Source organism: Oryx dammah, unplaced genomic scaffold (assembly GCF_014754425.2).
Source record: "Oryx dammah isolate SB20612 unplaced genomic scaffold, SCBI_Odam_1.1 HiC_scaffold_17, whole genome shotgun sequence".
Taxonomy (NCBI): Eukaryota; Metazoa; Chordata; class Mammalia; order Artiodactyla; family Bovidae; genus Oryx; species Oryx dammah.
The window spans coordinates 50696617-50722153 of NW_024070201.1; the positions used below are offsets into that span (position 1 = coordinate 50696617).

The following is a 25537-nucleotide window of genomic DNA, read 5'->3' on the forward strand; positions in this document are numbered from 1 at the left end:
GATTACTGTAGCTTTTTAATAACTGGGAAATTGGGAAGTGTGGGTCTTCCAAATTTATTCTTTTTCAAGACTGTTTTGGCTAATATGGATCCTTTGAATTTCCATGTGAATTTCAGGAACAGCTTATCAAAATATGCAAATAAGTCAGCTGGGATTCTGATAGGGATTGTGTCGAATCTGGAGATCAACTGGGAAAATATCACCATCTTAAAAATATTAAATCTTTCAATCCACATGGGGCATTTTTCTAGTTATTTAGATTTATAATTTCTTTCAAGAATGTTTTACAGTTTTCAGAGTAAAAATTTTATGCTTTTGTTAAGCATAACCCTTTTTTGTCTGATACTATTATCAACAGAATTGCTTCATAATTTTATTTTTGGATTGTCTACTACAATTGAATAGATTGACTTCTGTGTATTGATCTTGTATCTTGCAACCCTATTGAACACATTTACTAGTTCTAACAGTTTTTGCATGATTCCTCAGAGTTTTCTCTATGTAAGATTGCTTCATCTGCAAATACAGACAGTTTTAATTCTTCTTTTCCAATCTGGATGACTTTTTATTTCATTTTCTTGCCCAACTGCCCTGGTTAAAACCTCCAGCACAATGTTCAATAGAAGTGATGAGACTGGACATCCTTGTCCTGTTCACAATGTTACGGTAAAAGCATTTAGTCCTTTTCTGTTAAGTATGATGATAGCCATGGGTTTTCACAGAGGTCTTTTATTAGGCTGAGGAACTTCCTTCTATTCCTTTTTGCTGACTTGCTTGTTTATTTGTTTTCTTAAATAATGAAAGGGTATCAGAGTTTGTCAAAAGCTTTTTCTTCATCTATAGAGATGATTATGTGAGTTCTGTCCTTTAATGTTTTAATATGATGTGTTGCACTGATTAATTTTCCTATTATGAGTGGCTCTTGCACCTATGGGATAAATCCCATTTGGTTGTAGTATATAATATAACCATTTCTATAAGTTATTGCTCATTTTGCTAGAATCTTGTTGAGGACTTTCACATTTATGGGATATTGGTCTGTAGTTTTCTTATGATGTCTTTGTCTGGTTTTGGTATCAGGACAGTATTTGCCTTATAGAATGATTCCCCCCTCTTCTATTTTTTGGAGGACTCTGAAGAGGGTTAGTGTTAATTCTCATTTAAATATTTGTTAGAACTCACCAATGAAGCTATCTGTCCTGGGCTTTTCTTTATGGAAAGTTTGTTGGTTGGTTGTTTGTCTTTCTAGTACAGATCTTCCCTGACTTATGATGGGGTTACATCCTGATAAGTTGAAAATATTATAAGTTGAAAATGTATTTAACATACCTAATCTACCAAACATGATAGTGTAACGTAGCCTACAATTAAATATGCTTGGAACACGTACATTAGCCTATAGATGGACAAAATCATCTAACACAAAGTCTGTTTCATAATAAAGTATTATATATTTTATTTAATTTATTGAATATTGTATTCAAAGTTGAAAACAGAATGGTCATGTGGGTACAGAATGGTTTTAAGTGTGTTGGTTGTTATCCATATGATCATGTGGCTGACTGGGGAGTTGCTGCTCGTTGCTGCTGCCCAGCATCATGAGAAACTACAATACTGCATGTTGCTCGCTCAGGAAAATGTCAGAATTCAAAATATGAAGTATAGCTTCTATTGAATATGTACCACTCTCACACGATTGCAAAGGTGAAAAATCCCAAGTCAAACCATTATTATTAAGTCAGGGACCATATACAATTTGTCCATTTCACCTAGATATCTGATCTGTTGTCATACAACTGTTCATAGTATTCCCTTATAATCCTTATTTCTGTAAAGTCAGTAGTAATGCTCCCTATATCATTCCTGATTTTAGTAATTTAAGTCTTCTCTCTTTTATTCTTAATCAGTCTAGTTTGTTAATAAAAGTTTGTTAATTTTGTTGCTCTTTTTAAAGAAACAACTTTTGGTTTATTGATTAAAAAAATTTTTTTAATTTCACTGATTTTTGCTGTAATCTTTATTATTTCCTTGTCTTGCTTAAGGTTTAGTCTGCTCTTTCCCCTCCTCCAGAGTGTTAAGGTGAGAAGTTGGGTTACTGAGTTGAGGTTATTCTTCATTTTTAATATAGGCTTTTATAGCTATAAATTTTCTTCTAAGTACTATGTTAGCTATATCCCGTAAGTCTTGGTCAGATGTATTTCACTCATCTCCAACTATTTTCTAGTTTCCCTTGTGATTTCTTCTTTGGCCCACTGATTATTCAAGAGCATGTTATTTAATTGTCACTAAATTCTAAACTTATTATTGATTTATAATTCCAATCCACTGTGATTGAAGAACATAATCTGTATGAGTTCACTCTTTTAAATGAGAGTTGTTTTATGGCCTAGCACACAGTCTATCCTGGAGAAGGTTATGTGTGTTCTGGAAAATAATTAAATTCTTCTGATTGTCAAAGCCTGTTGTTGGGGTGTCCTACAGATATCTGTTAGGTGTAGCTGGTGTACAGTGCTGTTTAAGTCTATTTCTTTGTTGATCTTTTGCATAGTTGTTCAATCCATTATTGAAAGAGAGGTACTGAAGTCTTCAATTACTACTGTTGAACCATCTTTTGCCTTCATTTCTGTTAGCTTTTATTTCATGTATTTGGGGGCTCTGTTATGAAGTATATGTTTATAACTGTTTTACCTTCATGAATGACTCCTTCATTATTATAAAATGTCCTTCATTAACTCTAGTAACATTATGGTTATTGTTATATTAAAGGTTATTCTGTCTGATAATAGTATAACCACCCTAGCTATCTTGTGGTTCCTGTTACATCATCATCTTCCATTCTTTTATTTTCAACTTTTTTGTATCTTTGAATCTAAAATATGTCTCCTATAGATATTAAATTCTTGAATCTTTAAAAAAAATTCACTATGACAATATCTGCTTTTTAATTGGACACAGAGCAGATTTAGTGAAGCTATTGGAACAGTTCAGTTCAGTTCAGTTCAATCGCTCAGTTGTGTCTGACTCTTTGCGACCCCATGAATCGCAGCATATACCAGGCCTCCCTGTCCATCACCAACTCCCAGAGTTCACTCAAACTCACGTCCAATGAGTCGGTGATGCCATCCAGCCATCTCATCCTCTGTCATCCCCTTCTCCTCCTGCCCCCAGTCCCTTGCAGCATCAGAGTCTTTTCCAATGAGTCAACTCTTCGCATGAGGTAGCCAAAGTTTTGGAGCTTCAACTTCAGCATCAGTCCTTCCAATGAACACTCAGGACTGATCTCCTTTAGAATGGACTGGTTGGATCTCCTTGCAGTCCAAGGGATTCTCAAGAGTCTTCTTCAACACCACAGTTCAAAAGCATCAATTCTTTGGTGCTCAGCTTTCTTCACAGTCCAACTCTCACATTCATACATGACCACTGGAAAAACCATAGCCTTGACTAAACGGACCTTTGTTGGTAACGTAATGGCTCTGCTTTTAAATATGCTGTCTAGGTTGGTCATAACTTTTCTTCCAAGGAGTAAGCATCTTTTAATTTCACGTAGGTTGTGTTGAAACATAAGTAAAAATGTTGACAGTAAAGGAACAGAGTGGCTATAACAGCCTGAAGAAGTAGGAGGATACAGAGGAATTTTCCATTTCGAATGAAGGAAAGACATTTTTCCTCCTGAAAAATGAAAGAAATTAGAGGCATAGATCTAAATGCATCTTTATTTATGCTCAGGTAGTTAACACTCTTACATTCATTTTATCATCCTGAAGCCTGCATCATTTTAGACTTTCTTAGCTAGCCCTTTCCCAGTGCTTGAATTAGCTGTAGGCTAGAAGGCCAAAAATTCAACTTTTTTGGATTGTGTATATATTAAAAGTTAATATCTGAGTGATTGCCTTCAAAAGTGAGCTAATAAACAAGCCGTGGTCAACTCAATTAAATAAATAAGTACTTTAACACTTATTACGCTTTAGGTACTACAACAAGTGCGAAATGAAAAGACAATCTTTGCCCTTTATGAACTTTTTTCCTCTATGAGAAAGACAAACATTTAAGTAACCCTGGTATTTGGTATCTTCCATTAAAGGCTGTCAAAGAGGAAAATACAAAGAGCTATAGAACTGGGAAGAAGGACAAAAAGAATAGCAACTAACCTGACTCCTTTTCCCTCCAATTTGGTCTGGCTTCTGGATTGGAGAGGCTGCTGCAATTCTGAGTTAGTTACAAGAGAGACTTTTAAGTAGAGTGTTATTTTTGTTCAGATCATGTACCTTCCCTTACTTTTGACTCAAACAAGTAACACTGTAGTGGACATTTAGAGGAGGTGTCAAATTGAGACAAACTGCACAGTGTTTTAGAGACAGCAGGAGCTTCATTTACAGGTAGACCTAGATTCAAATCCCAGCTCTTTTACTTATTAGCTCTGTGACTTTGGGCAAATCAATTCTCAGAGCCTTTCTTTTGGTCTTTTAAAAAATAGACAATAATTCATTTAATTGTTTGATGTATGTTTTTTGAGTCATGTATGGATGTTAAGAGTCAGACCATAAAGAAGGCTAAGCGCCAATGAACTGATGCTTTCGAACTGTGGTGCTGGAGAAGACTCCTCAGAGTCCCTTAGATAGCAAGGAGAGCAAATCAGTCAATCCTAAAGGAAATTAATCCTGAATATTCATTGGAAGGACTGATGCTGAAGCTCCAATACTCTGGCCACTTGATGCGAAGAGCTGACTCACTGGAAAAGACCCTGATGCTAGGAAAGATTGAGGGCAAGAGGAGAAGGGGGTGACAGAGGATGAAATGGCTAGATGGCATCACTGACTCAATGGATATGAGTTTGAGCAAACTCTGGGAGATAGTGAAGGACAGGGAAGCCTGGCATGCTGTAGTCCATGGGGTCTCAAAGATTTGGACACAACTGAGCGACTGAACAACAACAACACTTTATGCTGGGACCAGTGCCTCTTTTTCATTCTCCTGTATCTGCATATGAGTGGCTAGGGAAGAAAGCAGGGAAGTCATGAACTTGCTTTGTAGACATCCATCTCAATATTCCTACTGACAGTCAGGAGAAGGAGTTTCCTGCTCTGGATGTCTTATGGTAGCCATCATAATCCAGCAGGAAGAACAGGGGCTCTGAAGGGAGGCAGTGTGGATTCAAAATCAACAGAGGTACCATGCAAAATACCTAGCATAAATACTTGGCACAGAGCGGTAAGTGCTTTAATAAATGTTAGGTCCCCCCCCCACCCGTTTTGGAAATGGTTGCATTTGCCTGTAGATTTTAAGACTACTTAATGGAAAGCTGCTCAGTCTTCAATCCTGTCCCTCACTCCTGCTTCTCCCTTCCCCTTACATGGCTCCAGGTGAGGAGACCTATCATTATTTGGCCAAGCAGAGGCTAGACAAAAGCCATCTTAGTGTGTTTTTTTGTAGAAACATTGAATCAGTCATTATGCTTTCAGTTCAGTTCAGAAGCTCAGTTGTGTCCGACTCTTTGTCACCCCATGGACTGCAGCACCCCAGGTTTCCTGGTTCATCACCAACTCCCTGAGCTTGCTCAAACTCATGTCCATTGAGTCAGTGATGCCTTTGAATACAGGTAGTTGTTATGCTTTGAATATAGGAAACTTTTGGTGTGCAGTTGTGTGTATATTGTGTATTACAACCTTTTGTGCATTTTAAAGCATTTCTGTCTCTTTAAAAATGTATAAATATCAGTGTCCCCATACTTTGGCATTTTTATTTCTCCATTATTTTCAGTCTGTTATTTCTGTTTTGTGCTATTGATTAATAGTGAAAGTTAAAGCAACCTCAATGTCGACTAACAAGGCATTATCCAACACAAATCTAAATGACACAATTCATAATTTCTTAAACAAACTAAGGTGTTACAGGACAGAACATAGCATATGATCTCATTTTTGTTGAAAAATAATGTGTAGAGGTCTAGAAAAAAGAGATAGTGTACTGTCTCTGGATCAGGATTGGGTTTTCCAATACACTAAAATATGAACCCTGTCTCAGCTCAAGGATCCCCAGAAAATGCTTCCACTTCAACACATTTCTTGTTTAGAGATGCCACTAAGTTACTATGTGACCTGGGCAAAGCCCTTATAATCCTTATCAAATCTTGAATCTCTTTCTGCATTTGAAAAATAATACTAACAGTAACTATTATATGAACATCTCCCATATTTTCAGAGGTGAGAAAACTGAGACTCTGCAAAAATAAGTAATTTGCTCATGGTTATCTTAGTGACAGTTAAGACTGAAACCAGATCTGATAAAGAAAAAGAATGATAGGGAAATGGTAGACTCTATGAGTTTTAATTTTTTTCCTCTTAACACAGAGGAGGCATCAGTAGACCATTCTTTGTATAACAAAAATGATACTGTACAGTCTGTTGGATTGAATTAGAAGTTGCACTGATTTACAATTAACTCATGACTGAGTACTCAGATCAATCTAATCTTCTAAATTTTATGGTTTGTTTTATTGTGGCCTATCAGTTGAAATCACAAGGGGAAGTTCAAGAGCCTTACATGCTATAGAGGAAGGAACATCTCTCAACTCTTGAGTAGGTGAATGACCTCAGGCAAGTTACTTAACTATTCTGTACCTCAGTTTCCAAATCTGTAAAATGGGACTAGCACCATCTTGCCATGTAATTACCAAGTTGCATTAAATTTAGAAATCCCAGCACTAGAATAAAAGCAGATTCCTCAAGTGTTATGAGAAAATTATCTGAGAAACATCTTAAAGGACACACACTGGCCTCAGTAGTGCCAAGAACTCAGTGAAAAAGGCATAACTGTGCAAACTGTCACCTAAGCCAGAGGAAAGTGAAAGTGAAGTCACTCAGTCGTGTCCGACTCTTTGCGACCCCATAGACTGTAGCCTACCAGGCTCCTCTGTCCATGGGATTTTCCAGGCAACAGTACTGGAGTGGATTGCCATTTCCTTCTCCAGGGGATCTTCCCAACCCAGGGCTCGATCCCGGGTCTTCCCCATTATAGACAGACCTTTACCGTCTGAGCCACCAGGGAAGCCCTGAGGTAAGTCCAGATTCCTCCTTTCTCTTATTGCCCAAATCCAACATCCAGTCCTAACTTACTAATTTATATTCCACACATATTAAATGTCTACTGAACTGAACTGAATGTAAGACACTGTTCTAAAAATGCCTCAAAGATGTCTCCACTCCTTGTTCGCATTGCTTGACCAAACTATTTTTAGGGCTTCCTAACTTATTTTCTGACCTCTATTTTCTCTCTCTCCAATCCATCCATCTTCATCCAGAAAGACCTTTCAAAATTGCTACTCTGGTGATCAAAGATAAAGTTTCAAACAAGTATCCAAACAAGGATAAAGGTTATTCCTAAGGATTAAGTTACAAATTTTCTTAGCATGACATAAAGACTCCAATTCTGGCTCCTATCTATTTGAATGTCCTATTATTTCCTCTTTTGCCAATCTTGGCCTGGTAGTTCACCAGTACCAAACACACAACTATTCTAGTATACTGAATTCAACTGTCACTATTCAGGCTATCCCCATTGCTCGGATTGTCCTTCCCTTGCCCTTCACTTTATTCCCTTCTTCAAGAAGTCTCCCATAATCTTCGTCTCACCAGACCTGATTAGGGGCCCCTTCTGGCTACTCTTTTTTTATTTGTTTGGGTTTTCGTTTCTGGGCTTGAGCTTCCTCTGGTTCCAGGTGGGGGCTACTGCCCAGTCGCAGTGTGCAGGCTTCTCCCTGTGATGGCATCTCTAGCTGTGGAGCACAGGTGCTAGGGCATCAGGTTCAGCACTTGTGGCCCATGGGCTTAGTCACAGAGGCTTGTAGGATCTTCGTAGGAAGATCCCATGGAATCAGACCCATGTCCCCCGCATTGGCAGGTGGATTCTTAACCACTGGACCATCAGGGAAGTCTCTCTAGCTACTCTTATAACTGGCTTTTCTTAAAGCTCTTATCAAATTATATTTCCATTTTTCTCAAGTACTCATCCCTAAATATTGTGGATCTAGTATCAATCCAATGATGACCTCTTCAGTCATATTTCTCTTGGTCTTTATATGTCCCAGCAGGGGCTTCCGTTTGTGATCTCACTATCCAAACACACTTTTTTTTTTAATTGATTGATGATCGCTTTACAATATTTGGTTTGATTTCTGCCATACATCAACATGAATTAGCCATAGGTGTACGTATGTCCCTTTCCTCTTGAATCTCCCTCCCACCTCCTACCCTTTCCCACCCCTCTAGGTTGTTACAGAGTCTGAATTTGAGTTCCCTGAGTCATAGAGCAAATTTTCATTGGCTATCTATATTTTACATATGGTAGTGTGTACACTTACATGCTCCTCTCTCCATTCGTCTCACCCTCTCCTTCCTCTTCCCTGCCCTTGTCCAAAGTCTATGTTTTCTATGTCTGCATCTCAATTGCTGCCCTGTTAACAGGTTCATCAGTTCCATCTTTCTAGATTCCATATATATGTGTTAATATATGATATCTGTTTTTCTCTTTCTAACTGACTTCACTCTCTATAATAGGCTCTAGCTTCATTCACCTCATTAGAACTGTCTCAAATGTGTTCCTTTTTATGGGTGAGTAGTATTCCATTGTATATATGTACCACAGCTTCTTAGAGGAGCCTGGCGGGCTACAGTCCATGGGGTCACAGAGAGTTGGACCGACGATTGAGCAACACACACACACACACACACACCAGTTTCTTTATCTATTCATCTGTCGATGGACATCTAGGTTGCTTCCATGTTCTAGCTAGTGTAAATAGTGCTCCAATGAACACTGGGGTACATGTATCTTTTTCAGTTTTGGTTTCCTCAGGGTATACGCCTAGAAGTGGGATTGCTGGGTCATATGATGGTTCTAGTCTTAGTTTTTTAAAGGAATCTCTATACTGTGTTTCATAGTAGCTGTATTAATTTATATTCCCACCAGCAGTGCCAGAGGGTTATCTTTTTCTCCACACCCTCTCCAGAACTTGTTGCTTGTGAATTTTTTGATGATGGCCATTCTGATTGGTGTGAGGTAATATCTCCTTGTAGTTTTGATTTGCATTTCTCTGTGGTATTGGAGAAGACTCTTGAGAGTCCCTTGGACTGCAAGGAGATCCAACCAGTTCATTCTGAAGGAGATCAACCCTGGGATTTCTTTGGAAGGAATGATGCTGAAGCTGAAACTCCAGTACTTTGGCCACCTCATGTGAAGAGTTGACTCACTGGAAAAGACTCTGATGCTGCGAGGGATTGGGGGCAGGAGAAGAAGGGGACAACAGAGGATGAGATGGCTGGATGGCATCACAGACTCGATGGCTGTGAGTCTGAGTGAACTCCGGGAGTTGGTGATGGACAGGGAGGCCTGGCGTGCTGCGATTCATGGGGTTGCAGAGAGTCAGACACGACTGAGTGACTGAACTGAACTGAACTGAATAGAGCAACACTGAGCATCTCTTCATGTGTTTATCAGCCATCTGTATGTCTTCTTTGGAGAAATGTCTTTTTTAGGTCATTTGCCCACTTTTTGATTGGATTGTTTGTTTTTCTGGTATTGAGTTGTATGAACTGCTTATATATTTTGGAAATTAATCCTTTGCCAGTTGTTTCATTTGCTATTATTTTCTCCCATTCTGAGGGTCATCTTTTTACCTTGTTTACAGTTTCCTTTGCTGTGCAAAAGCTTTTAAGTTTAATTAGGTCCCATTTGTTTATTTTTGTTTTTATTTCCATTATTCTAGGAGGTGCAAATCTACTCTATTTTTAGTCTCCCTCCTTCCCTAATCACACAGCCCATATGGCTGATGCCATGCATCTGCCCAAAAAGAACTTACCAACTAACCACCATTTCTCTGCTGACTCAACTGCCACTGCAGAAAAAGGAGCATGGACTTTAGATTCAGATATGGGTTCTAATCTGTTTCATCATTTTGAATTCTGTGAATTCAGGCAAACTATCTTTTTTAAAAAATATGGAAGGCTTCACAAATTTGAATGTCATCCTTGCGTAGGCGCCATGCTAATCTCTGTATTGTTCCAATTTTAGTATATGTGCTGCCTAAGCAAGCACGAGGCAAACTATTATTTCCACTTACTGAGCTTTGGCTTCCTCGTTTAAAATGGAACGATAATAACTTTGCAGAGTTGAGGTGATAATACTAGCAATAAAAATAATAATATTACTTACTGTGTGTCAAGTATCATGCTACTGAATACTCTGGATTGATCTGATTTAATTTTCATAACCCCTTCATGAGGTAGGTTCCACTATTACCATTATTTTATAGATGAGGAAACCAACTAGAGAAGCTAACTTACTCATCCAGGTCATTTTGGTAGACCATGGGCTGGCTAACTCAATGCCCATTTCCAACCCCCTCTGCCCTCCTGAGGCTGGAAAAGTACCCGCTTTCTCAGCCTTCCTATTCCTTAGGACTAGCCAAGTGGCCCAGTTCTGATCAAGGAAATATACACATAAGTCTCCTGGGGGAACTGTGGGAAAGCCATTGTTTTTCTAGTAAAAGGACAAGTATTTCGATGTTCCATCACCTTTTTTCTACCTCAGTCACAGAGGTGACACCTACAACTATAGCAGTCGCCCTAGAACAAGTGGGAAAAGCCAAAAGATTCAGGGGATAACAGTCTTGAAATCACAGACCTAATAAATCAATGCCATCTGCCACTGACCTCCAGTTTTTTTTTTATGTGAGAAAAATACACTTTTATTTGTTTAAACTACCATTAGTCAAGTCTTCCAGTAGCATCTTCAGGTATTTATATGTGGTACAGAGTAATCAAACGATAGAGCTCAGTTCAGACAGTCACTCAGTTGTGTCCAACTCTTTGTGACCCCATGGACTGTAGCACGCCAGGCTTCCCTGTCCATCATCAACTCCCAGAGCTTATTCAAACTCATGCCCATCACATCGGTGATACCATCCAACCATCTCATCCTCTGTCATCCCATTCTCCTCCCTCCTTCAACCTTTCCTAGCAGCAGGGTCTTTTCCAATGAGTCAGTTCTTCGTATCAGGTGGCCAAAGTATGAGTTTCAGCTTCAGCATCAGTCCTTCCAATGAATATTCAGGACTAATTTCCTTTAGGATGGACTGCTTGAATCTCCTTGCAGTCCAAGGGACTCTCAAGAGTCTTCTCCAACACTACAGTTCAAAGTCCAACTCTCACATCAATACGTGACTACTAGAAAAACCATAGCTTTGACTAGATGGACCTTTGTTGGTAAAGTAATGTCTCTGCTTTTTAATATGCTGTCTAGGTTGGTCATACCTTTTCTTCCAAGGAGGAAGCATCTTTTAATTTCATGGCTGCAGTAACCATCTGCAGTGATTTTGGAGCCCCCCAAAATAAAGTCTTTCTCTATTTCCATTGTTTCCCCATCTATTTGCCATGAAGTGATGGGACCGGATGCTATGATCTTAGTTTTCTGAATGTTGAGTTTTAAGCCAACTTTTTCACTCTCCTCTTTCACTTTCATCAAGAGGCTCTTTAGTTCCTCTTCACTTTCTGCCATAAGGGTCGTGTTATCTGCATATCCGAGGTTATTGATATTTCTCCAAGCAAGCTTGATTCCAGCTTATGCTTCACCAGCCCAGCATTTTGCATGATGTACTCCGCATATAAGGTAAATAAGCAGGGTGACAATACACAGTCTTGATGTACTCCTTTCCTGATTTGGAAAGGAGTCTGTTGTTCTATGTCCAGTTCTAACTGACCTGCATACAGATTTCTCAGGAGGCAGGTCAGGTGGTCCCATCTTTTGAAGAATTTTCCACAGTTTGCTGTGATCCACACAGTCAAAGGCCTTGGCGTAGTCAATAAAGCAGAAGTAAATGTTTTTCTCGAACTCTCTTGCTTTTGCGATGATCCAGCAAGATGTTGGCAATTTGATCTCTGGTTCCTCTGCCTTTTTAAAATCCAGCTTGAAGATCTGGAAGTTCACGGTTCACATACTATTGAAGCCTGGCTTGGAGAATTTTGAGCATTACTTTGCTAGTGTGTGAGATAGAGTTAATAAGATTCAAAACTAGGGAGTCAATCATTAAACTATATCAGAAACACCTGGCATTGGACTTGGCAGAGAATGGGTACTCAAATGATGAAAATGATTGTAATAATATCAATTACTCGGTCTACTTCTTCAAGGCCTCCATGTTCCTCAGGAATTGTCAGTAACCTAAATCACAACAGAGTTGCTCAGAACAGGCCAACTCTATTGGACCTGGCCACCCCTCATGTCTGTACTTCTGAATTCAGTTCTCCCAGCTCAGGGGCCATCCTAAGGAGGGTAAAGGGAAGGAAGGTTTGGAGATAGGTCTTGGCTGCTCACCCCCACTTATCTCATGGGCCACAAAGATTTCAGGCTCCCTGCCATGCAAGTCTAAGATGAGAAGAGTTCAAAGAACTAAGGAGAAACTTACAATCTTGGCAGCGTTTGTTGTGACAGTGATGGCCCAAGCTTCTCTCTCTGGCTGCCAGAGGCCTTTGGAGATAACAAGAAGTGTGGTTCTGTAGCTTAAACAAGACCAAGGCCTATTGATTTTTCTGCCTCTTTTCCTGCTGAGAGCGATAACAGCAAAAATCTGATTTAGACACTTAAATTCCTTCGCCACCAGCTAAGCAATTTTCAAGTAATCATATCTTTAACCTCACCCAACATATGTCCTTTTAAAGCCATGTTTTTTGGGGCCAATTATTTAGTTTTCCTAAGATGTATAGGGGAAAGGTAGACTTGTTGGCCATCTTCCTGAAAACTGTACCCTCTAGTCCTCTGTCCAGGGTTCTGAGCAGCTTGCTCATAGACCTTCCTGTCTGTCTGGGAGGGGGCCAGCCACTCCTGTCACAGCTGACACAGGTGCCATAGCTGACAAGTCTCCAAGCTAACATATTGCCTTTGTTTCTACAGCTGTTCAGAACCCAAAAGGTACTTCCTGGAGGAATGAAGACATTTACGATGGCAAGATTCCTAGACAAGCTCACTGAATTGGGAAAGAAGAAAAAAACTATTTATTAAACATTTAACTAAATGGCAGATTTGAGCATCAGAATCACCTAGGGAGCTTGTGAAAACACAGACTTCTGGGGAAGCTCTGAAGTTTGTAATTCAGTAGATCTGGGGTAGGGCCCAAGAATTTGCATTTCTAACAAATTCTTAGGCCTGGTGAGGACACTTAGAAGCTAAAAGGTATAAATCTTTGAAAACTCACAGTTGGCTACCTTTTGTGAAAAGTCTCTCCAATCCTAAGAAGAGATACTCTATCCGGATATCATTTTGCTTACATCTTTTAAACAAACAAACAAAAAACAATCCTTCCCACCCCACCCTCCAAAATCCCCCTAAAAGCAACTACTAACAGGTTTCTACAGATTTCTCTTTAAGGAAGGACTAGATTCCAAATGCTTCAGATCAGTGGGCAATGCCAGTAGGTTTTTAGAAGAGAAATTCTCCTAGGAGCTCCAGGCAATACATTTTGGAAGAAAGGACAAATTAGCACTAGAGGTTCACCAATCTCCCAAAGTATGCACAGACTACTCACAGCCAGCTGCCATTAAGAAAACAACAACGTTATGACGATGATTCTCAAGCTTTGTTCACAATACACCTGTACTTGATGGTACTGATCAGGGATGGATGGGTACATGGAAGGTGAAGAGAGAGTATGTTTGAGTGTATGTATGAGAGGGTAAGGAAACAAACCAAAACCCACCTAATTCTGAGATAACTTTCTTGATGGCTTAGGAGCTGTCAGTGAGTCACAGGTGAATTGGGGGTACTGCTTTCTCAAGCTCAGTAGAAATGTCTGGGAAGGGAGGGGAGAACAGAAGTTCCTGGACAGTCTTGTTTATCTAGAATTCTCTACAAATATTCTTTTCTATATAGAAGAACTGGCTTAGCATTAACTGAATCACTGCTTTAGAAGGACAGTCTCAGAACGAAAATGTTTCTTCTAAACTCTGACCTCAATCTGCCAGACTCTTAACGGATCTCTGACAAGGTTTCATTATTAGGGACCTGATGCTTCAGTCATTTATTCATTCAGTCAGTCAATACTCAGAGTTTACTCTGAATTAAACACTGGGTTAAACACTGAGGACACAGTAAGTGCCTGCAAGAACAGTGAAAAGTCAAAGCTGCTCAGTAGCGTCAGACTCTCTGAGACCCCAAGGACTATACATTCCATGGAATTCTCCAGGCCAGAATACTGGAGTGGGTAGCCTTTCCTTTCTCCAGAGGACCTTCCAACACAGGGATCAAACCCAGGTCTCCCACACTGCAGGCGGATTCTTTACCAGCTGAGCCACAAGAGAAGCCCCAAGAACAGTGAGGGTTACAGAAATATAAACAAGCATAAGGCAGTAAATAACATAGACAATATGTAGCTCAGTGCTTAACATGGAGCATCCAAACTTAGACATGATTCTGGTTCTATCATGCTCTGGCTCTGTGACAGAGACAAGTCTTTCCATCTTTCTTGACTTTTATCTACATCTATCAAAACTTAAATATTTTAATAAGGATTAAATAAAATAATGACAACATAGTTCTCAAACTGGATAAAGGAACCTTTGTGGTTTCTCAACAATGCGCTAGAGGGTACATGAAAGCATTGAGTAAAAAGGATGCACTTTCTTGAAATGCTAATTTTTTTTAACCAAACACAAAAAACTACCAAACAACTTAAAGTATTCATTTTAAAGAAAATAACTACTACTATATAAAGGTGATTTAAGGTAAAATTCTTATGAATTTTGAAGATAAACTTCAAACAGACTTCAAATAAAGTTTAACTCTCTGGGGTATTTTCAGGCTGAGTTTGCTCTCTTCCAATGTCAGAAACACTAGGAAAGTTTCCAAACACTGCATGTGGCTGACAAAGGATGCTCAACTAAGAGCAACCATTAATGTTAATAAGTTCAGTTTAGCCATTCAGTTGTGCCTGACTTTTTGCAACCCCACAGACTGCAGCACACCAGGCTTCCCTGTCCATGACCAACTCCCGGAGCTTGCTCAAACTCATGTCCATCAAGTCAGTGACGCCATCCAACCATCTGTTAATAAGTGAAAGTCGCTTAGTCGTGTCCGACTCTCTTCAACCCCATGGACTGTAGCCTGCCAGGCTCCTCTGTCCATGGAATTCTCCCGGCAAGAATACTGGAGTGGGTAGGCATTCCCTTCTCCAGGGGATCTTCCTGACCTAGGGATCGAACCTGGGTCTCCCCGCATTGCAGGCAGATTCTTTACTGTCTGAGCCAGGAGGGAAGCTCTATTTTTATTCCACAAGTTAATAAGAAATAGCTATTATTACTAACCCACTCACAGGAGAAACAACTCTGCAGTGTATGGGGCATAAGAGGGTGTCATCTCTACCCAGGTATCCTTTTTTCCCAAGCTCTAGACTTCTTCCAGTCCTATCCCCAAACTTTATGATTATTTGAGAAGTACAAGTCCAGGAAACAGGCCAATTCTGCCTCCAAATGCCAGGGAGCAACCTTCAAAACACACAAAAAAGAATGGATTAGCACTAGTAAAGTTGCTAATCTCATCAACCTCCTGACCTCCCCTGAGCCCTCAGCCTGCCCAAGCAGTTAACTCCAGAACAAGAAGTCAGCATAATCACTGATCCAGCACCACTCCAGACTAGCTGTGTTCTCATTTTAAAAGTTCTTAGAAATCATTTATTTCCTTAAAATCTCACAGATAAGTGATAGATAAGGTAGGTGTTGTTTTTCCTACTTTACAGAGGAGTAAAATCAGTTGAAGTTTTTAGATACAGGCAGAACCAGGATTCAAGTTCAAGTAAGTCTTCTGACTTCAAGCAGCAGCTCTCCCCACTACATTAAGCAACAGAAATCATTCCAATGAGAATCTATACAGCATAGGCAAAAGCTCTTCCAGTCCTTTATCAAAGCCCACCCATTTTCAGCTGTATTCAGGGAAATTATAATTGAATATAAGTTAAATTCAGTTATGTCACTCAGTAGTGTCTGACTCTTTGTGACCCCATGGACTGCGGCACACCAGGTTTTCCTGTCCATCTCCAACTCCTGGAGCTTACTCAAACTCATGGCCATTGAGTCGGTGATACCATCCAACCATCTCATCCTCTGTCATCCCCTTCTACACTTGCCTTCAACCTTTCCCAGCATCAGGGTCTTTTCCAATGAGTCAGTTCTCCCCATGAGATGGCCAAAGTATTGGAGTTTCAGCTTCAACATCAGTCCTTCCAATGAATATTCAGGACTGATCTCCTTTAGGATGGACTGGTTGGATCTCCTTGCAGCCCAAGGGACTCTCAGAGTCTTCTCCAACACCACAGTTCAAAAGCATCAATTCTTTGGCACTCAGCTTTCTTCACAGTCCAACTCTCACATCCATACATGACTACTGGAAAAACAAAAGCTTTGACTAGACAGACCTTTGTTGGCAAAGTAATGTCTCTGCTTTTTAATATGCTGTCTAGGTTGGTCATAACTTTCCTGCCAAGGAGCACACATCTTTTAATTTCATGGCTGCAATCACCATCTGCAGTGATTTTGGAGCCCCCCAAAATAAAGTCTCTCACTGTTTCCATTGTTTCCCCATCTATTTGCCATGAAGTGATGGGACCAGATGTCATCATCTTAGTTTTCTGAATGTTGAGTTTTAAGCCAACTTTTTCACTCTCCTCTTTCACTTTCATCAAGAGGCTCTTTAGTTCTTCTTTACTTTCTGCCATAAGGCTGGTCATTTGCATATTTCAGGTTATTGATATTTCCCCCAACAATCTTGATTCCAGCTTGTGTTTCATCCAGCCCAGCATTTCTCATGATGTACTCTGCATATAAGTTAAATAAGCAGGGTGACAATATACAGCCTTGACATACTTCTTTTCCAATTTGGAACCAGTCTGTTGTCCCATATCCAGTTCTAACTGTTGCTTCTTGACCTGCATACAAATTTCTCAGGAGGCAGGTCAGGTGGTCTGGTATTCCCATCTCTTTAAGAATGTCCCAGAGTTTGTTGTGATCCACACAGTCAAAGGCTTTGGCATAGTCAATAAAGCAGAAGTAGATGTTTTTCTGGAAGTCTCTTGCTTTTTCTATGATCTAACAGATGTTGGCAATTTGATCTCTGGTTCCTCTGCCTTTTCTAAATCCAGCTTGAACATCTCGAAGCTCATGGTTCATGTACTGTGGAAGCCTTGCTTGGAGAATTTTGAGCATTACTAGCATGTGAGATACTCTTGTCTGGAAAATCCCATGGGCAGAGGAGCCTGGTGGCTGCCGTCTATGGGGTCGCACAGAGTCAGACACGACTGAAGTGACTTAGCAGCAGCAGCAGCAGTAGCATGTGAGATGAGTGCAATTGTGCAGTAGTTTGAACCTTCTTTGGTATTGCCTTTCTTTGCGACTGGAATGAAAACTGAGCTTTTTCAGGCCTGTGGCCGCTGCTCAGTTTTCCAAATTTGCTGGCATATTGAGTGCAGCACTTTCACAGCATCATCTTTCAGGATTTGAAATAGCTCAACTGGAATTCCATCACCTCCACTAGCTTTGTTCGTAGTGATGCTTCCTAAGGCCCACTTGACTTCACAATCCAGGATGTCTGGCTCTAGATGAGTGATCACACCATCGTGGTTATCTGGGTCATGAAGCTCTTTTTGGTATAGTTTTTCTGTGTTTTCTTGCCACCTCTTCTTAATATCTTCTGCTTCTGTTAGGCCCATACCATTTCTGTCCTTTATTGTGCCCATCTTTGCATGAAATGTTCCCGTGGTATCTCTAATTTTCTTGAAGAGATCTCTAGTCTTTCCCATTCTATTGTTTTCCTCTATTTCTTTGCATTGGTCACTGAGGAAGGCTTTCTTATTGCTCCTTGCTATTCTTTGGAACTCTGCATTCAAATAGGTATATCTCTCCTTTTCTCCTTTGCCTTTTGTGTCATTTCTTTTCTCAGCTATTTGTAAGGCCTCCTCAGACAACCATTTTGTCTTTTTGTATTTCTTTTTCTTGGGGATGGTCTTGATTTCTGCCTCCTGTACAATGTCACAAACCTCTGTCCATAGTTCTTCAGGCACTGTGTCGATTGGATATAATCCCTTGAATCTATTTCTTACTTCCACTGTATAAACGTAAGGGATTTGATTTAGGTCATACCTGAATGGTCCAGTGGTTTTCCCTATTTTTTTCAACTTAAGTCTGAATTTGACATAAGGAGTTCATGATCTCAGCTATAGTCAGCTCCCAGTCTTGTTTTTGCTAACTGGATATAGATTCTCCCTCTTTGGCTGCAAAGAATAGAATCAATCAGATTTCGGTATTGACCATCTGGTGATGTCCATGTGTAGAGTCTTCTCTTGGGTTGTTGGAAGAGTGTGTTTGCTGTGACTAGTGCATTCTCTTGGCAATAGTCTGTTAGCCTTTGACCTGCTTCATTTTGTACTCCAAGGCCAAATTTGCCTGTTACTCCAGGTATCTCTTGACTTCCTACTTTTGCATTCTAGTCCCCTATAATGAAAAGGACATTTTTTGGTGGTGTTAGTTCTAGAAGCTCTTGTAGGTCTTCTTCAGCCATTCAACTTCAGCTTCTTCAGCATTACTGGTTGGGGCATAGACTTGGATTACTGTGATATTAAATGGTTTACCTTAGAAACAAACAGAGATCATTCTGTCATTTTTCAGACTGCATCCAAGTACTGCATTTTGGACTCTTTTGCTGACTACGACAGCTATTCCATTTCTTCTAATTAAATTTCTAGAAGAAACTTAATATAAATACTATACTAAATATCATTCAGGGCTAAGTACAATTTAACATTAAGTATTAAATTATGCTTCCATTAACTATGAATCATAGTAGGGGTTTCCCTAGTGAGTCAGACCATAAAGAATTTTCCTGCAATGCAGAAGACCCATGTTCCATCCCTGGGCTGGGAAGATCCTCTGGAGAAGGGAATGCCTACCCACTCCAGTATTCTTGGCTGGAGGATCCCATGAACAGAGGAGCCTGCTGGGCTATAGTCCATGGGGTCGCAGAGTCGAACACGACTGAGAGACTAAACACACATACACAAAGGAATCATCATAAACAACTAACAGAAAATTAAATTGCATGAACTTATTTAGTGAGAAAAGGGAATGAACTCACATGGCTTATCCTTAGTCTCTTTCAGGAGGATCTTTCTGTAAAGGCCTTCCATAGTTTCCTATTGGTCTTGCCCAAGAACATCAGGAGCCCTGGGGCAAGAAGACCTGGACTGACAGAGTTGCTGCAGGAGAGGGTTCTGAGTAAAGGTACTGAGCTCACCTCACCTTCCTGGTATCTCAACCTTTCATTAAGGCCAGGGACTCCAAGAAGGGGCATAGAAAACTGTGTTCAGGAAGAGGCAAAAGAAATAGATTAAGGGTATGAGTTAGCCAGTTGCTTTATAATGAAAGAGAGCTAAAGAAAATTTATAGATTAATGCCCAGAATGTTAGAGCTGGAAGGGAAATTGCTGAACAACTCATGTAAGTCCCTCATAGCCTGGATAGGAAGTGAAAGCAAGACTCTCCCAGTGTCTTGCAGTTATTAGCAACAGAACAAGACCTGGAACTGAGAACTCCACCTTGTGGTTCAAGACCTAGTTCCATGCTTAACCTCTGAGAAGGCTTTCCTGATAACAACCTCTGAAGAGTTATGGCCCTTCCCCTATGTCCACTTTATTCCACAGCAGTTTGTAAGTACATCCATTTATTATGTTAAGTTCTTAGAATAGAGTGGCACATCCCTCTGAGACAGCATGTCTCACTACTGCAACTACCTCCTTACTTTTGTCTTTTTTCTCCTTACAATCTGTGCTGGTTAAGGTAGGAAGTCCATGGAGAGGTAACATACACAAAGGTCACATCTTCACAAAATTGATAATCTTACAATTTGAAGAATAGAGTACATAAGAAACTGGAAGGTCAGAGTTCATCCTGACCAGCTCATTTCCCTCCCTCTGTGTGTGGCAGGAGAACCCTCCCTTCAAACAAAATCTCACCTGGAAGTTTATATATAAGATAGGCCTGAGCAGACATTTACTAGAGGGGAAGAGAACACCTATTTTGCTTAACCCCGCCCTTTACTAGTTTCTAAGGCATCTTGAGGACCAACTGCCTCATTTTAAAAAACTTATTTTATTATTCTTTTATTGAAATACAGTATATAAGTTACAAGTGTACAATATAGTGAGTCATAATTTTTAAAGTTGTAGTTCATTTATAGTTATAAAATATTGGCTATATTTCCCATGTTGTACAAAATATCCTTAACCTCCTCATTTTGTTTTATTTTGGAAAGAGCAAGCTGAGCCAAAATAAAGAACTTTTAATTTCAGCCTCCTCTCATTCAGGATGTGACAGAGGTCAGAGAAGTCTTTGGAGCCTAGGAAAACTGTAATGAAATCCTCTATGACCCTGGAAAAGTCATTTAACCTCCTTGCATCAGTTTTTTCATCTATAAAACTGAACAATAATGTCCATCTTGTGAGACATTAGGAGGCTTAAATGAGATGAACTATATAAAGCACCCAGCTTGTTTATCTTGTTACTCAGTGAATAGTTACTAATAGAACTACTATTATTAGATTCAAGGATGGAAAACCTGGTGTTCCCCAGAGCTCTGTCCAGCAATCCTGGTGCCAATCCAAAAAGTATCAGCAGCGTAAAGAAGTAAGGGCTAGTACCCTGGAAAGTGGCAAGTGTTAGTCACCCAGTCGTGTCTGACTCTTTGTGACCCCATGGACTGTAGCCCACCAGGCTCCTCTGTCTATGAAATTCTGCTGGCAAGGATACTGGAGTGGGTTGTTATTCTCTTCTCCAGGGGATCTTCCTGACCCAGGGATTGAATCTGGGTCTCCTGCACTGCAGGCAGATTCTTTACCATCTGAGCCACCAAGGAAGCAAAGCAAGTCTGAAATACCTTAAAGCAAAACCTTAAATGAAATCTCTCCAAGCATAAGAAAGCACCTAAATCTTGATTCAAAGTTCTCAGCATGCTAATGAATAAAGATTTTTTTTCACCAGGGTAGAAGATAGGAAACCAACTGAGCTATAGGATAATATTTCCATCATTTAACAGAAATATGCCAATGACTGAATACATTGTTGTTACCTCTGAGAATCTGTCACTGTGAACAAATACATGGAAAGCACATGTCACCCACCATCAAGCAGGGCAATGCTATTTTTTATTTGCCAAGAATAGTGGAAGTATTAGGACCTTACCTGGGGAAAAAAAAAATCCTTTCCTGATACTTTCTTTTATGCAATGGTAACAAATCTTTTTTATATGACACCAGGTTTTGTTTTTAAAGGATACCTATATTGGGAGTGACGTCCTGAAGATGTCAGAACAGGAAGTTCCAGAAACTCATGTCTCCACCAAACCTGAACTAGCAGAAACTCTCTGTAGTAACTACTTTGGAACACCAGAATCTAGTCAATAAACAGTTCATTTTAGTCATTTGCCCAGCCCATGCCCTTTCCCACACTCAGATAGCAGTGATAGTGAAGCCCTGAGTTGCTGGTATGGCCTGCTGAAGCTAGGGTTGGCCGTAAGAACCTTGTTCCTCCACAGGGTTTGTTTATGTGTTTGATTGCTCATAGCTGCTTTTGCTGGCTGAGGGACCAGTACAAAGGCTGACAGCCATGGTTCAGCATCCAAGGGCTAAAGTTTATTTCACAGGATTTAAGGAGACAAATGTTGAATGGAATAAACAAAATGTGGCATAAATGAACTGTTACCCAGCTATCAAAAGGAATGAATTCTGATATATGCTACAACATGGATGAACCCTGAAAATATTATGCTAAGTGACATAAGCCAAATAAAAGGACAAATACTGTATGATTCCACTCTTGTGATATCTAAAATAGGGAAATTCAAGGAGGCAGAAACTAGATTAGAGGTTACCAGAGGCTAGAGGGAAGGGAAAGGGAGAATTATCATTTGATGGATAGAGAATTTCTGTTTTGGGTGATGAAAAAGTTCTGTAAATAATATGTTTATACAACATTATGAAGGAACTTAATGCCTCTAAACTGTATACTTAAAATTGTTTAAAATGGTAAATTTTATGTATATATTGCCACAATAAAGTAAAAAAATTATTTTCTTTTACATATGCCTATTTTTCACTTAACAATTACAAGCTATAAAACCTAGGAAAAGTTAACATAGTTGAACCTTATTTCCTCATATGCAATAACTCTTCCTGTACAGTTATCATGAGAATTGAAGACAATGTTTATAAAGTGCCCAGTACTCCATTTGTTAGTCATTAATGGTAGTTATTTAGAGGAGGAAATGGCAACCCACTTCAGTATTCTTGCTGGAAAATTCCAAGAAAAGATGAGCTTGGCAGGCTACAGTCCATGGAGTCACAAAGAGCTGGACATGACTAAGCACGAGCGCACACACACACACAAAATGGAAGTTATTACTATAAAATAATTACCTACAGAAACAGTAATTTATAATTAACATAAACATAATAACAATTCAAAAAATATTTAATGAGTAACTAACTGCCTGCTGTCTTCTAGGCACAGGAGGTTCCTAACCTTCATCCTCAAGGAGTTCTCGGTCTAAGAGACATGAAAAAAAAATGAACAGGAGAACAGGGAACCAAGAGGAACAGGGAATAACCCAACACCAACACTTCTTTCTTTGGGCAAAAACATTGCTTTCTTTCCTACCAAAATGGGAAATTATCTTGTGATCTAACAAAGTAGATCAATTACAAGCAAAGAAAAAATTAGTTTAATGCACATGATTCTTGTCCAAACAAGATTTAATCCATTTGCTCTTTGTACTGACATCACACATAATGTATCAGAGGCAGACATACTGCTTGTGTTCCCTTTAAAACCCAGAGAGCACTTGCCTGACAGCCTGGTGGAGTGGGAAGCACAACTGTAATTAGAGTTAGAGTCCAGTAAACTCAAGCTCCAGTCTTAGCATTGCCACTTACAAGCGATAAAAACCTGTACACATTTATTGACCTTTCTTCGATTTTCATCGGTAAAATGAATATTTTAATAAAAACTTCTACTTCATACAACTGTTATAAAGATTCAACGAAATTACAAATGGTAAAGTTGTAAAGTATTTTACTTCTTATCTATTATCACGTGGGGTTCTGTGGACCCTTGTTTTCTTAAGCTTCAGAGAAAATTTGGCATTGGAGAGTTAAATTTTTTCTTCCAGTTTTGTTGAGATATAATTGACATACAGCACTATATAAGTTTAAGGTGTACAGAATAATTGACTTATATACATCATGAAGTGGTTACATGATAAGTTTAGTGGGCATCCATCATCTCATATATATACAAAATTAAATAAACGGAAAAAAATTTTTTTCTATTCTTTTTTAAAAATATTTATTTGACTGTGTGGATCTTAGTTTTGGCATGTGGGATCTCCCCTGACCAGGGATTGAACCTGGGTTCCCTGCACTGGGAGTGAGGAGTCTTAGCCACTGGACCACCACTGAAGTCCTGAAAAAATACTTTTTTATTTGTGATAGGATTTATTCTCTAAGTAAACTGCATATATATCATACAGCAGTGTTAATTATATTTATCACACTGTACATTATGTCCCTCGTACTTATTCATAACTGAAAGTTAATTTTGTTTTTAGAAGTCAAATCTGGCTTTGTTAGCAAAGAAGCTGAGATCCAAATTAAACCAGTCCAAGCTGACTACACAGGTAATGCAAGAGTTTGAGCATACCTCTTCCTTACAGAGAAACTCAAAGGAATTGTTAGATTTCAACTATCCTTGTTCTAAAAAGGAAAATTTGCTATAAACCAAATGTGCAAGGGAAAAAGTTCCCTTTTGCTTTCTCTGAGGATCTCTGCAGTCTCTACATAACTCATAAAGAGAACCCATAAGGAGAAAAATTATAATATAATCAAAGAAGAGCAAGGAAACAAAAATTTCAAGAAGGGAGAAGTCAGGAGTATCCAATGATACAGAGGTCAAATAGGATGAAGGCCTAACAACAAGGAGATTGTTAGTAACTACTACAGCAAGACAAGTTGATAAGAATTCTCCTTAGAGGCTATTGTGCAATCAAAGGTGGAAAAGTAACTCAGTGACCTGAGAAGTTTTTCTGAGCAGAGACCCGTTGTAATATCAGCAGGGGGTTTCATAGAGTAGTTTCAGGAATCAATCCATTTTCTAGGCTCATCTCAGATCCTAATCACTGTGGTTTCCAAGACACAGTCAAGTGTGCTACAGCAGTTAAAAGCTCTTGCTTTGTAATGGAGAAAACTGGGGCTTGGGGGCTCTGCCATGTATTATGACCTTGAGAAAACTGATCTTCAGTCACTTCGTTTGGAAAATAAGGGCTATCTCCCCAGACTTGTTATAAGAAATAAATACGAGGGGGAAAAAACCCATAAAAGTTATTTCCAAAGACCAAAGTACAAATGTCAGTCTTAAAACCTCCACCAGGTGGTCCTTATAGAGGAGTAAAATGTGCAGGGCAGGGTCACTGCAAAGAAAGATTTTTTTTTTAACCCTCAGATTATTTAATTGTATTTTCAGGCGATCAGCTTACTTATTAAGGTCCTCTAGCTGACAAACTGCCATGTCAAATACAAATCTGGGGACTTCTCTGGTAGCCCAGAGGTTAAGATTCCATGCTTCCATTGTAGTGGGCGTGGGTTTGATCCCTGGTTGGGAAATTAAGATCCTACATGCCATGTAGCATAGCCAAAATAAATCAATTAAAAGACATTAAAAAAAAAATCGGCTTCTTAAACTAATATTTTTTTTAAGTAAAGAAAGCATTCTAGAGGGGAAAAAAAACTGGTGGAAAATGCTAGTAAAGTCTGAACATACCAATTTCCTAGCTTTGCAACCTTGAAGGCCATGTCTTTTGTGGGGAGGGGTAAATGGCATATTGAACGTGTTTGCTGTAATATTGAAGCCAAGAAATTCATTTAGGGCTCAGCAAAGGAGTGGGGAGAGCATGTGAGCTGGTGTGGCCCAGCAAAAGATGGGGAAATGGCCAGGAAAGGATGTAAAGAAGGAAGGTTTTCAAGGATAAAACCTTGGTTGCTCTTTGTGATAGTGAGACAATGAATATACAGACCCAGAATGGGTAGACTTTAGGTACCAGCCTAGCTTCAATACTTTCCTCAACAGTTCTTCATTATCTCACCTATAAAATGATGAGTTAGTGCAAGGGGGGTCCATCTATTCTCACACTTCAGAATTCTTTTCTAACTGGATTTTTGAAATTTCACATGTCAATGGTTGGCCCCATTACATTTATTACTCCCAGCTGTCTTGTAAAGGTGGCATTCACAGTCCTTTTTCTTTTTGCAAAGGATATACTGAAGCCCAGAAAGGTTAATAATTTATCTGATGTCACATAGTTTTTAAGTGGCAGAATCAGGTCTGTAATCTAAGTCACTAACTCCATATCCCATATTCTTTTCCCTATATGGTATGCTCATTGCTGTGCACTGTGATAACCAT

General features: G+C 39.4%; 1 protein-coding gene and 1 non-coding gene across 4 annotated transcripts in view; both read right to left on the reverse strand.

Moving 5' to 3' along the window:
- The window catches only part of FAM168A (family with sequence similarity 168 member A), a 206969-nt gene that overhangs the window by 39350 nt on the left and 142082 nt on the right, over positions 1-25537 (reverse strand). The gene's annotated exons all lie outside the window — the stretch shown is intronic.
- LOC120877154 lies at positions 9986-10089 on the reverse strand. Its single transcript, XR_005724279.1, has one exon. It is a non-coding gene; the product is annotated as a U6 spliceosomal RNA (small nuclear RNA).